Source organism: Dipodomys spectabilis, unplaced genomic scaffold (assembly GCF_019054845.1).
Source record: "Dipodomys spectabilis isolate Male_0828 unplaced genomic scaffold, ASM1905484v1 ptg000163l, whole genome shotgun sequence".
Lineage (NCBI taxonomy): Eukaryota > Metazoa > Chordata > Mammalia > Rodentia > Heteromyidae > Dipodomys > Dipodomys spectabilis.
Genome location: NW_024870840.1, coordinates 8,178,397 through 8,195,808, shown reverse-complemented (window position 1 = coordinate 8,195,808; position 17,412 = coordinate 8,178,397).

Genomic DNA, 17,412 nt, shown 5'->3' with positions numbered 1-17,412 from the left:
GAAGACATTTTTTAACAGTATTTATAAGTATACTTAATTTATTAGCCCTCAAATTTCACATGTTTTATTAGAAAACAAAATTGTTTAAGAACCACTACACATACTCAACCCAAAGATTAGCCTCCTAGAACTGGGTGATGGCTATTTAAGAAGCAGTGCATAAGGCCCTGTATTGGCCACAGTTGATTTTTTTCAAGATTCAGAATCTTTATGAAATGTTTTTAGTTTTTTTACACAGAAAGTAAAGTAACATTTAAGAAAATAATAAATACCATTACATATAAAGGGTAGTTTAGAACCTACTTTGTGGCACTAGATATTTGCCCTTTCTAACTCTCTCATGGAAAAGGTAGTCCAATATATAAATCCCATGATAGTAGAGTGCTTGCCTTGCATGCATAAGGTCCTGGGCTCAATTCCTCAGCACCACATACGTGGCTCAAGTGGTAGAGCACTAGCCTTGAGCTAAAGAGCTCAGAGACAGCACCCAGGCCCAGAGTTCAGGCTCTATGACCAGCAAAAAAAATAAAAAAATCCCATGACAATGTCACTGAGATGGGTAATAGGAGTGGAAGTACCAGGACTTTCAAACACTATTGCATTCATGATCTCAGTTAATCAAATCACCAGAACAATTTCTGAAGTACTATCTTCTCATTTCACATATGAGGACTGTGAGATGAAAAGCAGTAAAGAAACCTTCCCAGGACCACACAGCTATCAGAGCTATGTTTTCAAACATAGAGATCATCAGATCCTATCTTCTGAACTATGTAATGTTGATTTAAAGCACTAAACTCCCTCCTTAGCATCTATATCATTCACTTACACCTACTTCCTAAAACTTGCCTATGTGGTAGGCAGGTTCTGAAGCTATAGCAATGAATCCCACAAAATAGAGCTTTACAGGGATGAGTGGGGGGGAGACATCATTGGATAATTATAACAATCCCTGTTCTTTCTCCACATTGTGGACATATTTATCAAGCACCTGATGCATGAAATGATTTAAAAGAAATATTCTTTTTCATCACCAAAAGGCAAATACAATACAGTAGATGGCATTATCCTGATTGTACTAAACACACCCTTCAACACACAACCAGACTATCTGAAAGCAACAAATGACTAAATTCTTTGGAATGGAAAGTAGTTATAATTATATAATGGTCACAAAGCAGGAGTTTTTTTAATTACACTTCAATGCCTGGAGGGAAGCAGCAGAATCCTTCTTCTCTCTACTGACAGAACCCTGTTCTGTGTTGTGCTCATGAATCTTTCTCTTGGAATGGTTCTGTCTGATCTATCTGTGAAAAAATCAGGGTTCCTCACCAGTCCAAGCTATGGAGCCAGCTTTGCTTCCTACAAGTGAGTTGAAGGCTCTCCTATTCCTATCATGTAGCTCAGGAAGATTCACTTGCTTCTGTGAGAAATAACAGTGACCATAATAGAAAAGAAATTCTAGGCATTCTTTCAAGCTGTTGGGAAGTTCCAGCACATTCCAGCTGCAAAAGAATTCAAGTCTCTCCACTCATGCCCAAACTCTAGCACTGTCCATGTGTACTTGGTATATTTAATAAACCAAAGTCCTGTAATTACCTCCATAAATTCTTGTGAACTGAAAGTTGATTGTATAAAGAGATCATTCTGGGATTGTGTGAATTATCCTCAAGCTTTGAGTAATGACAGATTACAGATGTTTGGGGATTCTCGATCTTAGGTAAACACTGCTATTCCAGAGCACAGCCAATCACATGCAACGTGGTTATTTTTGTAAAATATTTTATTCCTTAGGCCTTAAAATGCACATCCATAAGTACATGTGGCTGTTGTAAAGGAAGTCTTTATTCCATTTTGTTCCAGAAAGACCAATGTACTTGTGATCTTTTCTAGGTCCAAAGGCATGCTAAGATCACTCCTGCCTGAATCAACCTGGAAATTCTCATATATACTTCTGACTAGAGTTTAGAAGACTTGCCTCTTGTTTACTGCCCACTATTTCTTTGCCTACTTCTTCCTTTATAAAGAAAAGGAGGATAATAAAAACAAAAGAAGTTGATTTGATTTTTTTTCGAGGGGGTTGCTGGTCCTAGAGCTTGAACTCAGGGCCTGAGCACTGTCCCTGAGCTGCTTTTGCTCAATGCTAGTGTTCTACCACTTAAACCATAGTTCCACTTAAGATTTTTTTGGTAGTTTAGTGGAGATAAAAGAGTCTCTCAGACTTTCCTGCCTGGGCTGGCTTCAAACCATGATCCTCAGATCTCAGCCTCCTGAGTAGCTAGGAGTCACTGGCACCCAGCTTTGATTTTATTTTTTAAGGCAAAAGAAAAATACAAACAATCTATCATTAAGAAGCAGTTTTTAATGGGTACAGATTTTGGTAACTGTTGCTAGGAGTCAAAAACACTGATCTTGGAAACATGGCAAGAAACCTGATTACACTCTACAAAGAAAAACTATTTCTTCACTATGCCACACATCCAGCATTTATTTCCAGTAGTTTGAAATAAAGAGGGTGGAAAATGAAGGAAGATGAGCACAATTCAAGCACTAGCCAACAGAGACCTGATTGGGGAGAGAACATAAACAACGGTATGACAAGCAGTAACATGTCAGACTGGGAGACATGCTACTAACAAGCTACAAATAATGCAAAGGAAGTCTTGAATGAAATTATTTGAATTAGCTTTGTCGCCACTTCTTGGGTTTTAAATTCCCCTGGGTAGATGGGTTAGAACTCCATGCTGTGGTTTATAATATCCATAAAAACTTAGATGTCCAAACTTCCCTGAAGTACAAATACTATTGTTTTCCCTCAGAACTGCTTTCTATGTGTTATCTTCACAACAACTGGATGTACATCTGTGAGGCAGATACTACCATTATTCCCACTTTTCACATGAGTGGAATGTTCAAATAAGAAACTAGGCCACTGTATGATAGATAGTAAGAGAAATAGCAAAAGTAGTATGGCCCAGGTCTGAACTCCAGAGTACTATGCTCTTAGTCATCATACAAAGCATTTCTTTCTTGACACATACCTGTTCAGTCTGCAGGAAGGACAACTACTCTGGCTCCCTTCTAATCTCTATTCCTTCCAGTCTTCTGTAGTATAACCTGGAATGACTTAGGAACCGAGGTTGCCTATAAGCCTGGCTACTCAGGAGGCTGAGATCTAAGGATTGCAGTTTGAAACCAGTAAGGGCAGAAAAGTCTGTGACATTCTTATCTCCAGTTAACCACCAAAAAGCTAGAAGTGGAGCCAGGGTTCAAATGGTAGGATACAAGCCTTGAGTGGAAAAAGCTATGGGACAGAGCTCAGGCCCTGAGTTCAAGCCTCAGATCAACACACACACACACACACACACACACACACACACACACAATCACTGAGTGTAATAAATACAGTGATCATGGTCCTGTTACCTAACAATGTACATTATTCAAACAGGTATCAGTATCACTCTGATTGCCTGAAAAGTAAACCAAACATTCTGGATAGGAATGATAGCAAGTAACTATTTTAATACTATGTTTACTTTCATATATAGTTTATGGACTCCAATTAGATTGAACAAAATCAATGTAATTGACCTTGAGGACAGAGGTTCCACTGTCTTCCTAATGTGTATCATCATGCATGGCATATCAAAGATGTTCAAAGAATATTTATCAAGTGAATAAATAGGTGAATTCCCTCTAGATTAGAAATGTTTACAACTTAGCCGGGCACCGGTGGCTCAGGACTGTAATCCTAGCTATTCAGGAGGCTGAGATACGAGGATTGTGGTTCAAAGCCAGCCAGGGCAGGAAAGTCTGTGATACTCTTATCTCCAATAAACCACTAGAAAACCAGAAGTGGCGCTGTGGCTCAAGCAGTAAAGCGCTTGCCTTGAGCTGAAGAGCTGAGGGACAGCACCTAGGCCCAGAGTTCAAGCCCATGACCAACAAAAATAAGAGAGAGAGAGAGAGATAGTGAGAGAGAGAGAGCAAAGCTTACACCTATTTACTTAATCATTCAACAAATATTCATTAAACAGCTCCCATTTTTAAAATATAGCATTAATAGAGTGGTTAATTACAAAATCTAGATTCAAATTGCCTGGTTTCAAATACTGATTTTGTGCTTTGATGATGATAATGATGTGTCAGGTTGTTAAGGGCAAAGGAGAAACAAGACTGAAGTAGTCAGGTAAGCCCTATACCCCTCTAAGCTTTCATTCTAGGAGAAACAAGCAATAAATCTAGAAACAAATCAGTAAAATAATTCTGAACCACTTTTTACACCAGAAAGGAAATAAGACTTCGCTGCTACTAAGAAACTAACACTGACACAGAATTTAAGTAAGCACAATGATTAGCAAGGCATGTTTGAGGGATCAATATTAGTGGAAGGAAGAAGGAACTAGAAGTAAGCACAGAGAGAAATCTGGCTGCCAACAACAGCCTCAGGCAACCCCACAAGGAATGCTGAAATTTGTTCTCCATTCTGAGTCATGCCAAATTGGCCAGAAGTAGACAAGTGTCCTTATGTATGCCACAGGATGTGGGCCTCCCTAGGAAGTGGCATGTAAATCAGTTCTCTGTGGCTGAAGTAATTCCTATTGAAGCTGACAGCAAAATCCTGTCTGCCAATAGCACTCCCAGAAGCCGGAGCAACCAGAACTCTATTAAGCAGGCATGGGTAGCATGGCAAAGCACATGTACAGCTACCAAATGTGATGGCGGAGCTATAGCTACATAAAACAAGGTGGTCAGGGAAGGCCTTTGTGAAGGGATAATTCTGAAGCTGATAACTACACAGTGAGAAGACAGCAGATATGTAAATAAGTGGGAGAGGATATTATTAAAAGGAGGAGCAAGTCAAATGTTCCCCAAATAGAACAATCTGAGACTATCTGAAGTACAAACAGCAAAAAGACCAGTAAAGCAAATGAAGTCAGAACATGAGACCCTAGTAGGAGTTGGAAGTTAGCCTAGATAACGAGAACAATTAGATGGAAGACACATAATCTGATTTACTAGGGGGTTATTGATCTGTTTGTTTTGGGGGGTGTACATGTGCATGTGTGAGCATATGTGCCAGTCCTGGGGCTTGTCCCTGAGCCTTTTTTTTTTTTTGGGGGGGGTGGTCCGGTCGTGGGGCCTGAACTCTGGGCCTGAGTGCTGTCCCTCAGCTCTTCAACTCAAAGCTAGCGCTCTACCACTTGAGCCACAGCACCACTTCCGGCTTTTTTCTTTTTGCTTATGTGGTGCTGAGGAATCGAACCCAGGGCCTCAGGCATGCAAGGCAAGCACTCTACCACTGAGCCAACTTCCCAGCCCCTGAGCCTTTTTTTTTTTTTTTTTTTTTTCAAGGCTAGTGCTCTACCACTTAAGCCACAGCTTGACTTCCTGCATGGGATGGCTTGGAACCCCAATCCTAATAGTTCAGCCTCCTGAGTAGCTAGGATTACAGTGTTCAGCTTGATTTACTGTTTAAAAAGCTGCCTCTACCCAGAAGTGGTGGCTCATGCCTATAATCCTACCTACTTAGAAGACAGAGATCTGGAGGATTTCGGTTCAATAAAAGATGAAGGAATGACTAGGGGCCAGGACAAGGCAGAGTGCCACTAAAACAAACAAGAGGTGAAGAAAAGAAAAATCAAGAATGTTTTAGGGGCTGGGAATGTGGCTTAGCAGTAGAGTACTTGCCTAGCATGCATGAAGCCCTGGGTTCGATTCCTCAGCACCACATACACAGAAAAAGCCAGAAATGGTGCTGTGGCTCAAATGGTAGAGTCTTGAGCTAGGGACAGTGCAAGCCCCAGGACTGACAAAAAAAAAAAAATGGTTTAGAGCAGGGCACTGGTGGCTCACACCAGTAATCCTAGCTACTCAGAAGGCTGAGATCCAAGGACTGCTGCTCCAAGCCACAGCAGGCAGGAAAGCCCATGAGATTCTTACCTCTTATTAACCACCAAAAGGCCAGGAGTGGAGCTGCGGCTCAAATGGTGATGCACTAGCCATGAACTAAAAAGCTCAAAGAGGCTGGGCACCAGTGACTCATGTCTATAATCCTAGCTACTCAGAAGGCTGAGATCTGAGGATCACAGTTCAAAGCCAGTCCAGGCGGTAATGTCTGTAAGACTCTTATCTCCAGTTAACCACCAGAAAACCAAAGGTGGCTCTGTGGCTCAAAATGATTGAGTACTTGAGCAAAAAAGCTCAGGGATAGCACCCAGGCCCTGAGTTCAAGCCCCATGACTGACAAAGAAAAAAAAAACTCAGAGAAAGTGCTCAGGCCTTGAGTTCAAGCCCCAGGTCAGACACAAGAGAAAAAAAAGAATGTTTTAGGGCTGGGAAGGTGGCTCAGTGGTAGAGCGCTTGCCTCGCATGCATGAGGCCCTGAGTTCAATTCCTCAGCACCACATAAGCAGAAAAAGCTGGAAGTGGCACTGTGGCTCAAGTGGTAGAGTGCTAGCCTTGAGCTGAAGAGCTCAGGGACAGCACCCAGGCCCGGAGTTCAGGCCCCACAACCGGCAAAAAAAAAAAAAAAAAAGAATGTTTTAGCTTGAACAGTAGAAGGATGATTATATAGTTTACTTAGATAGGAAAAAGCAGATTTAAGAATGAAAATAGTTTTAAATGTTTTGATTGTTTAAAATGTCTGTTAGACATTGAGCAGAGATACCAAGTAGTCAAGTGAATATACAAGTCCAGAACACAAACAAAGCAAGGTCAAAATGAAGGGTCTATATTTGGGAATCATAAGTAAGCAGACACATTGGTTTGCTATTGCCACATAACCAAACCAGACTGTCAGTGACATAAAACAATTTATTTTTGTTCACAACTGAGGTTAGATAAGGTTCAATCGAGTCATCTCTGTTACTGACAGAGATCTCTGCCCAGGTCCTGAATTCAAGCCCCATAATATACCAAAGGGGGGGAAAAGTGACATTAAATCATTGGGAAACTTATCATGAGATTATGCTAAGTGAAGAAACAGAAAAGTAAATACAAACCTGTCTGAGCAAGGAATAATATATACCAAGATTCTTTTTTAGAAAGAAAAATCTAACTACAATTGTGTTACTATTTCTCTAGCATAAAACTTGAGGAAACTTAAAAAGAGAAAACAATTTTTTTTTGTCAGTTGTGGAGCTTGAGCTCAGAGTCTGGGCACTGTCCCTGAGCTTTTACACTCAAGCCCAGTGCTCTACCACTTTGAGGCACAGTCCCACTTCCAGTTTTCTGGTGATAAATTGGAGATAAGAGTCTCGTGGCCTTTGCCACTTTGGCTGGCTTCAATCTGCAATTCTCAGATGTTAGCCTCCTGAGTAGCTAAGATTACACTGGCATCTGGAGGAAGGATTTGTTTTGACTCACAGTTTCAGAGGTTTCAATCCAGGGTGGGCTGGCTCTATTGCTTTTGACAAGCCAGAAACACAATTGCTGTATCGTAGAAGAAAGCTTCTCACCTCATGGAAGCCAGGATATAGAGAGGAGAAGAGTCAGGGACAAGATACATACTTCCAAGTCACATCCCAGTGACTTCTTCCTGCAACTAAACCCTAATAACCCACTTACCTATGAACTCATCAATGGATTACTCCATGTAGGGAAAAGGTCTTCAACAAGGAGTCTGTGGGAATACATTTCATACTCAACCAAAGCAGTATAAGACGGATTGGAAAGAGGAAAGATTGATAGCACAAGGGCCAGTTATTCTGGTTCTGTTAGTCACACCTCCTTCAGATCATAATCTTTCAAGAGTCTTCAGTTCTTAAACTAAGTTCCAGATGCTTGCAGTCATTGGCACCTTTCTTCCTGTTTCCTCCTTGCCTGGCTAACATTAGTTGATTTATAATAACTTTCATATAAGAATTGGGGTCCTAGCCGGCACTGGTGGCTCACACCCGTAATCCTAGCTACTCAGGAGGTTGAGGACTGAGAATCACAGTTTGAAGTCAGCCCAGCAGAAAAGTCCTCATGAGACTCTTCAATTAACTATTCAAAACCAGAAGTGACGCTATGTGGCTCAAAATGGATAGCGTTAGCTTTGAACAAAAGTGCCCAAGCCCTGAGTTCAAGCCCCATGACTGACAAAAAAAAATTACCCTCCATCTCATCCACCGTATCAACACACATTCATTTAGGACAAGTAGAGGATCATCTTTTGTTATCATATAGGAAAACTAAAAGGCAACAGACTGTCATATGGAAACCCAACTTGGCTTGTTTAACCAGGTTAACAACTTCTCAATCTTGACCTCCACCTTTCTGCTACTCTTCTCCCTCAGTCCATTCCCATCAATTCTTCTAGACTACTCACAACATACCAAATGTCCATGAAGTTCAGAACATGGTAATAGTTCCTGACATGCTGGACTACCCTTTGTTCTTTCTCTTCTGGTCCTCTTCATTTCTAGCATGGCATCAAAGAGATTTCCTATCTCGGGCAAGTACTGGTCCTATCTAAGTCTCACCTGGATCCTTTAGTGACTCTTAGCAAGGAACTGAGGCAAAAAGGGTCCTTGGCAAGCAATGATCCTGAAAAACAGTTAGTATCTCTACTACATGACTCAATCTTCACCATTTCCTAAAAAGCCTGAAAGGAAAATATGCCAACAGATATCTCATAAAGTGAAGTATTATTAATAGTATCACATACTAATCTGCCTTGGAAATTCTCTCCTATGCTCTCACGCATGGTCTTCCAACAGATCTACAGAAAAATAAACAGGTGGTATTTCTACAATACAAGGATTACTTAAGTGAGCCATGGTAATACTGGGAAGTCATTACCAGATCCTTGATTTTATAGGACTCTGGTGGTTTCTGTAGCACCTAAATCTTCAATAGCTATGTACACTATTTTCCAGTTGTCTGCCAGCCAAATATTCTTTAGTTGACTGGTCCTAATAGGAAATGGGTAAAATAAAATAAAATAAAACATTAACAATAAATGACACAAAACTAACGTGCTTTAATCCTAGTTTACAATCAGTGTTGTAAGCTGTTAACAAGGCATTATATTTGGCAAAATGGGATACTGTCAAGTCTTCTGGGTGAATGCTAGTTAGTGTTTTTTTTGTTGTTGTTGTTGGTTGTGGTGCTTGAACTCTGGGCTTGGGCGCTATCCCTGCACTCTTCAGCTCAAGGTGAGCACTCTACAGGACCACTTCCAGTTTTCTAGTGGTTAATTGGAGATAAGAGTCTCACAGACTTTTCTGCCCAGGTTGGCTTTCAACCGTGATCCTCAGATCTCAGCCTCCTGAGTAGCTAGTATTACAGGAGTGAACCACAGGCTCCTGGCTAGTAAAATAAATTTTTAGAAATTGTTTTTTCTGAACTCAGCAGGATATCTTCTGCCAATGTTCTTCACTAGAAGTCTTTTCTCCACAAGGGATGACAGAACTCTCTTGGATTCCACCACTGCTTGACTCTACTTGTATTCCTTGCTACAGAATCTCTTGTGACTTTTGTCTCCAAGAGCAGCTACCTGATGACAAAAGCTCTCCTAGCTGTCTTGTCCTCAATGCACATCAGGCATCATCAGAAACAGTTTTAAACCTGCTCTCTGCTCTCAGACCATTCATTATTGGACTTATTCTAGACCTTATTAAGATGTTCCAACAGAGATCAATCTCTTTAGTCTCATGTTCCACTCTGCTCCCTCCAGCTGTGGTACCACCTAGTTAGTGGCAAAGCTCTTTAACACCAATGTCTCTAGTTGTCTTCAATTTGTGACTTCCTAGAACTACGAAGCAATAGCTTTCTCACAGAGTTAACTCATAGGAGAATCTCCATTTGCTGGCATACATAGTATCTCATAACTCCTTCCAGAGAATCTGTGTGTGTGTGTGTGTGTGTGAGAGAGAGAGAGAGACAGACAGACAGACAAAGACAGAGACAGAGAGAGACAGAGACAAAGACAGAGACACAGAGAGAGAAGAGACAGAGAGAGACAGAGACAAAGACAGAGAGACACAGAGAGAGACAGAGACAGAGAGACAGAAAGAAAAGAAAGAAAGAAAGAAAGAAAGAAAGAAAGAAAGAAAGAAAGAAAGAAAGAAAGAAAGAAAGAAAGAAAGAAAGAAAGAAAGAAAGAAGGAAGGAAGGAAGGAAGGAAGGAAGGAAAGAAGGAAGGAAGGAAGGAAAGAAAGAAAGAAAGGAAAGAGAGAGAGAGAGAAAGAAAGAAGGAAGAAAGAAAGTGGGGGGAACTGTAACTTGAACTCAGGTCCTGGGCACTGTCTCTCGGCTTTTGTGCTCAAAGCTAGTGTTCTACCACTTGAACCACAGCTTCACTTCCAGCTTATTGGTGGTTAATTGGAGATAAGAGTTCACAGCCAGGCACTGGTGGCTCATGCCTGTAATCCTAGCTACTCAGGAGGCTGAGATCTGAGGATCGGGGTTCAAAGCCAGCCCGGGCAGAAAAATCCCTGAGACTCTTACCTACAATAAACCACCAGAAAACTGGAAGCGGCACTGTGGCTCAAGTGATAGAGTGCTCACCTTGAGCTGAAGAGCTGAGGGGGCAGTGCCCAGGCCCAGAATTCAAGCCCCATGACCAAAAAAAAAAAAAAAAAAAAAAAAGTTCACAGACCTTCTTGGCTGGGCAAGCTTTAAACTGTGATCTTCAGATCTTAGCCTCCTAAGTAGCTAGGATTACAGGCGTAAGCCACTGGCACCTAGCTCAACGAATCTTTTTAATTACACTTTCCAGAAACCTTACAAATTTTATAGTAGGAACTAGACAAAGAACATATAGTTACACTCAGAACTGTCTCCTAAACTCTGTCCTTTGAATGCCTGATGTCACATGGGCTCTTTTACTATCTCTCAGGATTATGTCCTTGAATGTGTTATGGCCTTCCTCCATGACTTCTATCTCCAGTCTCTGCTCTCTCTACCAGATAAAATGAGGACACAAGAGCAAGACTAGATTAGTATCTATCAATTCTCCCAAACCTGCATAGGGTACACTGATTAAAAAAAAATGGAACCCATAAGTAGAGCCAAAGTAAGAGTTGTCTCACTTGAGTATTTATTGAACACATTTATGCCCAATACCAAAAAGTTCCTGGCCCTCAGCTATTATCATCCAGTCCTGACAGGTATCCCTGAAAGGGTAATTACATCACCTGCTTTCCACAGCCCTCACTGCCCTCCAGTAGCTATGGTGTAATACTGAATACTGTGGACTATTGAATGGAGCAAGCCTGGGCCACAGAAAAACTCAAGGGAGATGCAGTACCGCTGACTCCTCTATACTTCTAGCTTCCAAAAAACACAGAATAAACAGTGCTTTTATGGTATGGTCATTATTTTGTATTCACATCTTTGCTTCATTACCTCATGTCTGCAGCACTGACTGTAAACATAGACCAAATGCCAAGATAGAAAGTAAAGTCACCAGGAAACCCAATCTCATGTACCAGACCCATCGTTGTGCTTTTGGATTGTTACTATGTTTAAAGATAGAAAGAAAAGGTACCATGTGGTTCAGTACTTATTTGCTTCCTGTTGTTAGGTATTCAACCCAGAAACCAGAGCCAGTCTGTCTCTCTTAGTACCTAATAATCCTATAATTATCTAATAGTTACTATCTAGTAGTTATTATCTCCATTTTATATATGATGAAACAAAGACCAAAAAGAATTAAGAAACTAGCTCAGAGTCAGATAACTAAGTTACTGATGGACCTATAATGCAAACCTTTCCACATTGTCCAACTGACTAGAACACTAACCTCAGCTTTGTGCCCAATGGATATATGCCTACTCTCTTTTTCCTCTTCTTCTTCCTTCTTTTCTCATTCCAAGATCCTGTGAGCTAAATATCAAAGTATTAAAATCAAGAAGTACATGTGACAAAGAGTTTTCTTCTTTATGGTTCTACTTACAGAGGAAAAAAATAACAAATTGTTGGTTATCATAACCTGTGTAAAATGTACACATAACATTTGATAACAGATTCCTGTTATCAAATAATTCTCCCTTTAAAAATTCCCTTTGAGGGGCTGGGACGGTTGCTCAGTGGTGTGCTTGCCTTGCATGCATGAGGCCCTCGGTTCCATTCCTTAGCACCACATAAGCAGAAAAAGCCAGAAGTGGTGCTGTGGCTCAAGTGGTAGAGTGCTAGCCTTGAGCTGAAGAGCTGAGGGACAGCACCCAGGCCTAGAATTCTGACCAAAAAAAAAAAAAAAAAATTCCCTTTGAGCCAGGCACCCATGACTCACAACTGTAATCCTAGCTACTCAGGAGGCTGAGATCTGAGGATAATGGTTCAAAGCCAGCCCAGGAAGCAAAGTTCATGAGACTCTTATCTCCAATTAATCACCAGAAAACCAGCACTATGGCTCAGGTAGTAGAGCATTCACCTTGAGCTGAAGAGCTGAGGGACAGCGCATAGGCCCAGAGTTCAAGCCCCACGACTGACAAAATAAATAAATAAATAATAATAATAATTCCCTTTGCCATTACAAATTAAGGCATGATTTTCAAGCATTAATACAACATTTGTGTTAGTTAATTAGCTCATTGCTTTGTTAATGTACATCCTATAGTTACAACATTTTCTACTGAAAAGAAAAATATCATGTGGGACGCAAAAAAATTGTTTTATTAATATGACCATATTATTGCGCCAATTTAAAATATTTTAACCCCAAAGCCAATATCTCTTAATGTTTTGAGAATATAACAGTAACTAATTTATTAAGTCCTAGACAATTAGAAAAACAATAAGTCTTTGTGAAAACTTTTGGCATACTGGAGAGTTTTGGTTAAAAAACAAGAATGTGAAAGATCCAGCAGAGACCACTGTCACTTTTTACCCCAATTCTCACTACAAAGCGACTTATCAAATTGGAAAGGGAGCATCTGGCAGCATAAGCTACACTGGAAAAGCTAATTCAATAAATCAGAGAGGTTGTTCCATGTCATCTACAGCTCTAATGAGAGAGAGAGAAAAAAAGAGAGAGACAGACAGAGACAGAGAGAGAATGAAAAAACGAATGTTGGCTTTAATAAATCCTTAGTCCCCAGCCAAAGGCCTTTCAGCTCTTGGCTGTTGATCAGCCGTCTGGGACTGTGGAAGCAAAGTTTATGGAGCTGAGAGGAGAACTTCCAATTTACATATACAAAAAGGAAACCTAACTTGCTCAATATTCTATGTAATTTTCTAATAATCCTGTAATTATCTGATAGTTACTATCTAGTAGTTATTATATCTACTTTATATATGACAAATCTAAGACCAAAAAAAAGAATTTAAGAAGTTAGCTCAGAGTCAGGTAACTAAGTACTGATGGACCTATAATGCAAATCTTTCCACATTATCCAAATCATAAAACAGAGAACTTTATCAGTGATTTTAGGCCCACACATCTTAGCACAGAGACCCATTTCTCTGTGCTTATGAGGCCCTGTATTCAGTGACACTTCAACTATTATTGAGCAACTACTTTATGCCAAGTACTATTCTAGATGCCAGAGAGAGAGCAGTGGATGAAGATAAAGCCCTTTCTCACTGAGTCTATATTTAACAGATGGGAAATAAAAAAACAAATACATAAGAATATTGAATAGTGAGAAGTGCTATGAAAGAAAACTAAAGACAGGTAAGGAGGAAAGAGAAAACTAATGGGAGATCTACTTTATAGAGAGATGCTTGGAGAAGTCTTCTTTGATGAGGAAGCCCTGGGACAAAGAAAGACTGAAAGAAATGAAAGCAAGGAGAAGAGTAGCAAACGGAATGTCAAGTGGAGGGCATTAGCAGGATGCTGTATATATTTAAGAGAAAGCACTTCAGATGCTGGGGATGGGGGTATGCAGATATAAAGAGAAAGCTGAAAGAAAGGAGGCGGGGGAGAGGTGATTAAGGGCACTACAGATTCTGTAAATATTTTGGACTTGACCTATGAGATAGGAAGTCTTTGGAAGGTTTTCTGCACTGGAGAGAAATAGATTTAGATTTTATGAAATTCCCTATAACTCTCTGTATACCCAGTTGATTGCTACTACTTAGCAAGGACCTAGATATAAACAGAATGAGATATTGTAAATAACATGTTTTTGGGAATTAGACAAGATATATGCTCAAATCTCAGGCTCCATTATCTGCTAACTTATTCCTTTTTTATTTTTTATTTTTGTGATAATGGGGTTTGAACACATGGCTTTGTGCTTGCTATGCAGGTACGACACTGCTTGAGCCAAGCCTCCACCAATTTGTTCAATGGCAAAAGAAAACTATAGCCTACACTACAAAAATCTTTCTAAAGAACTTGAAATATATTATGACCACTCCAAAACAAAATTAAGCAGCCATTATAGCTTTTTACTTTACTGATTAACTATAAAATTACTTCATCATTATTAAAAATAATATAGGTAAGATCTTGGTTACATAATAGTTCATCTCTTTGCTAGGACAATGCAATAACAAAATAATGGTGAAATAATGCTGAAAAATGAAGAATGTAGTCTTTCATTACCAAAAAATAAGATACAAAAATATCTTTATATTTTGTGAAATTTATGAGTATATCTTGAAGTACGTAATATAATGAATCTCAGTTCAATGTACATAAGCTCAGTTCAATGTACATTAGCATTTAGCCAATCTTACTTTAATTTTATTAGGAATATTTTAAGGTAAATATCAAGTGTATTACCATATCAAATACAAATATTTATTTGTACTATCAACAGAAATGAACTTTTGTCAGAGACGGGTGCTGGTGGCTCACGCCTGTAATCCTAGCTACGCAGGAGGCTGAGATCTGAGGATCGCGGTTCAAAGCCAGCCGGGCAGGAGAGACTGTGAGACTCCTATCTCCAATAAACCACCAGAAAACCGGAAGTGGCGCTGTAGCTCAAGTGGTAGAGCGCTGGCCTTGAGCTGAAGAGCTGAGGGACAGCGCCCAGGCTCAGAGTTCAAGCCCCACGACCGACAAAAAAAAAAAAAGAAAGAAATGAACTTTTGTTAACTTCAACATAATAATCATATCTAAAAAATACAACCATCTTTTTGAGGGGCAGTTATTAGGATTTGATCTCAGAAATTCATGCTTGCTAGGTAGGAACTCTACCACTGATCCTCTTTTATACTGGTTATATTTGAGATAGACTCTCATTTCCTGCATGCATGTAGACCATGATCTGCCTATTTTAGGCTCCCTGACTAGAACTAGAATAACAAACATGAACCATTGAACCTATATCTTGGTTGAGAAAGGGTCTAAAGAACTTTGCTGCCTGGTCTAGTAATAAACCACAATCCTCCCAATCTCAGCCTGCCAAATAGCTCAGATTACAATCATGAGCAACTGGCACCCAGCTACAATCATTTCTTAATATCATCTAGTACCCAGTTCATGTTTAAATTTTCCAGTTGTTGTAAAAGTACTTTTTACAATTGTTTGAAACAAAGTCAATATCTGAATCATAAATTGTTAATCCTGTATGTTGGACATGTCTCCCAAAAGATGCATATGTTACAAGTTTGGTTGCCAGCCTCTGGGGAAGTTGTGGAACTTTTAGGAAGTAGGGCACCGTGGAAGGAAGTGAGGTCACTTGGAGTGTTCCTTTGAAGGAGATAATGAGACCATAGCCCCTTCTCTCTCTTAGCTTCCTTGCTACCCTGAGGTGAGCATCCACCATTTGGTCTGCTTGCCACAGGTCTTAACGCAATGGAGCCAACCAAATAATAAATTGAAAACTCTAAAACCATGAACCAAAATAAACACTTCTTCCCTATGAGTGGTTAAGCTCCAGTCTTTTGTTACAGTGACAGAAAGCTGAGTTACACAACTGATAAGGCTTTCATGTCTCCTTTTATATATAGTTGTCCTCCCACTCCCCTTCCTCACCATGTTTTTTGTTTTTGAAGAAATTATCAGTGGAAATATATACTCAATTAATGGCAGGTCAGTAATATGCCCTCTATATGCCAAGGACATTAAATGTACATACCGTACTGCAGACACTTGCCAAGTGCTTTTAGAGAGGAGAGGAATGTTTTCTGCTTCCAAGAAGGGAGATTAGCACTATCAACTTCTGTACAGAAAATGCCACTTAACATGGTGAAGAGATGGCTAAAAGCACACTGAGATTCTAACATTCATACAAAGGGCCCTGACAGAAACAGACCATATGACCTAAGGCATTTCTAAAAGTCCCAGAATTCTCCTGGGGAAGCTGAATGAGATAGGAATTGAGATGTCGGTATGGTATAATACAATAGAATTTCCTATTTTCTATTAAAAAGCAATCAAATTTGTTCCCTTTCTGGCAGTAAAGGAGGATTACGTCAGTTTTTATTATGGAAGACCTTTAGCTCTGAGGCCTCACTAGCTAATAATTTAGCTAAATTCATCTCTAGACTCCAAACTAGAGCTACTTGGATTTCTTTTTTTGTTTTTTTGGGGTTTTTTTTTTGGTGGGTCCTGGGGCTTGAATTCTGGGCCTAGGCTCTGTCCCTGAGCTTCTTTTTGTTCAAGACAAGCAACTTGAGCAATTGAGTCACAGCACCACTTCCAGCTTTTTTGAGTAGTTTATTGGAGATAAGAGTCTCGTGGAGTTTCCTACCTGGGTTGGCTTTGAACAGCAATGCTCAGATCTCAGCCTAGGATTACAGGCATCAGCCACCGATGTGGATTTCTTATATTCTTTCATGTAATTTATATTTTAAAATATATATTTCTTATATTCTTTCAGGTAATTCTTAGAGTAAGACCTTAAAGAATGACAATATTACTGATAAATTCAGAATGAGAAGAAGCAAGAGTTTTAGGGGTTTGGCTTTTTTTTTGAGATTAGAAAAAAGAAAACCAGGTGAAAGTAGGTTGATCCCATAGTGTGGTATGAAAAATTTGCTAATGGAACACCTGTGAAAATAACTTCCAAGGAACTAAATTTAAGACATTATGTCTAAGAAAATGACTTTTGGAAGTAAGTCAAAAAGTCAAATTTAGAGTTTTGGTTCCCATAATACTTTAACTGTCAAGTACAAAAAAATCCTTTGTAGACCTTAGTAAAAGACTAAAATTAGAAATGAAGTATTTGTGTTCACCACAAATACTCTTGGACTTATGGATCCTTTTGAAATGCCCATGTGAGTCAACATGGGGTAGGAGTTGGAAAAAAGAAAGCTTGGTCTCCCACTCATAGCTAATTCTGGCTCTGGTAATCAGGGAAACATACAAGGCAGCCAAGAATGGACTGGCATCTCTTAACCAGCTTGTTTTGTTAGTCTGTCTTTCACTCAGTAATGGACCTTCCTGTGGCATTTATTCGACTGTGACCTAGCACTAACCTACTGTGTTTTGAGTATAATAATTGTTCATCAAAACGTAAAGCTAGGAATTTGGTTGAACACTGATATTCACCTTCAATTAAGATGGATAAATCAGAAAGACCA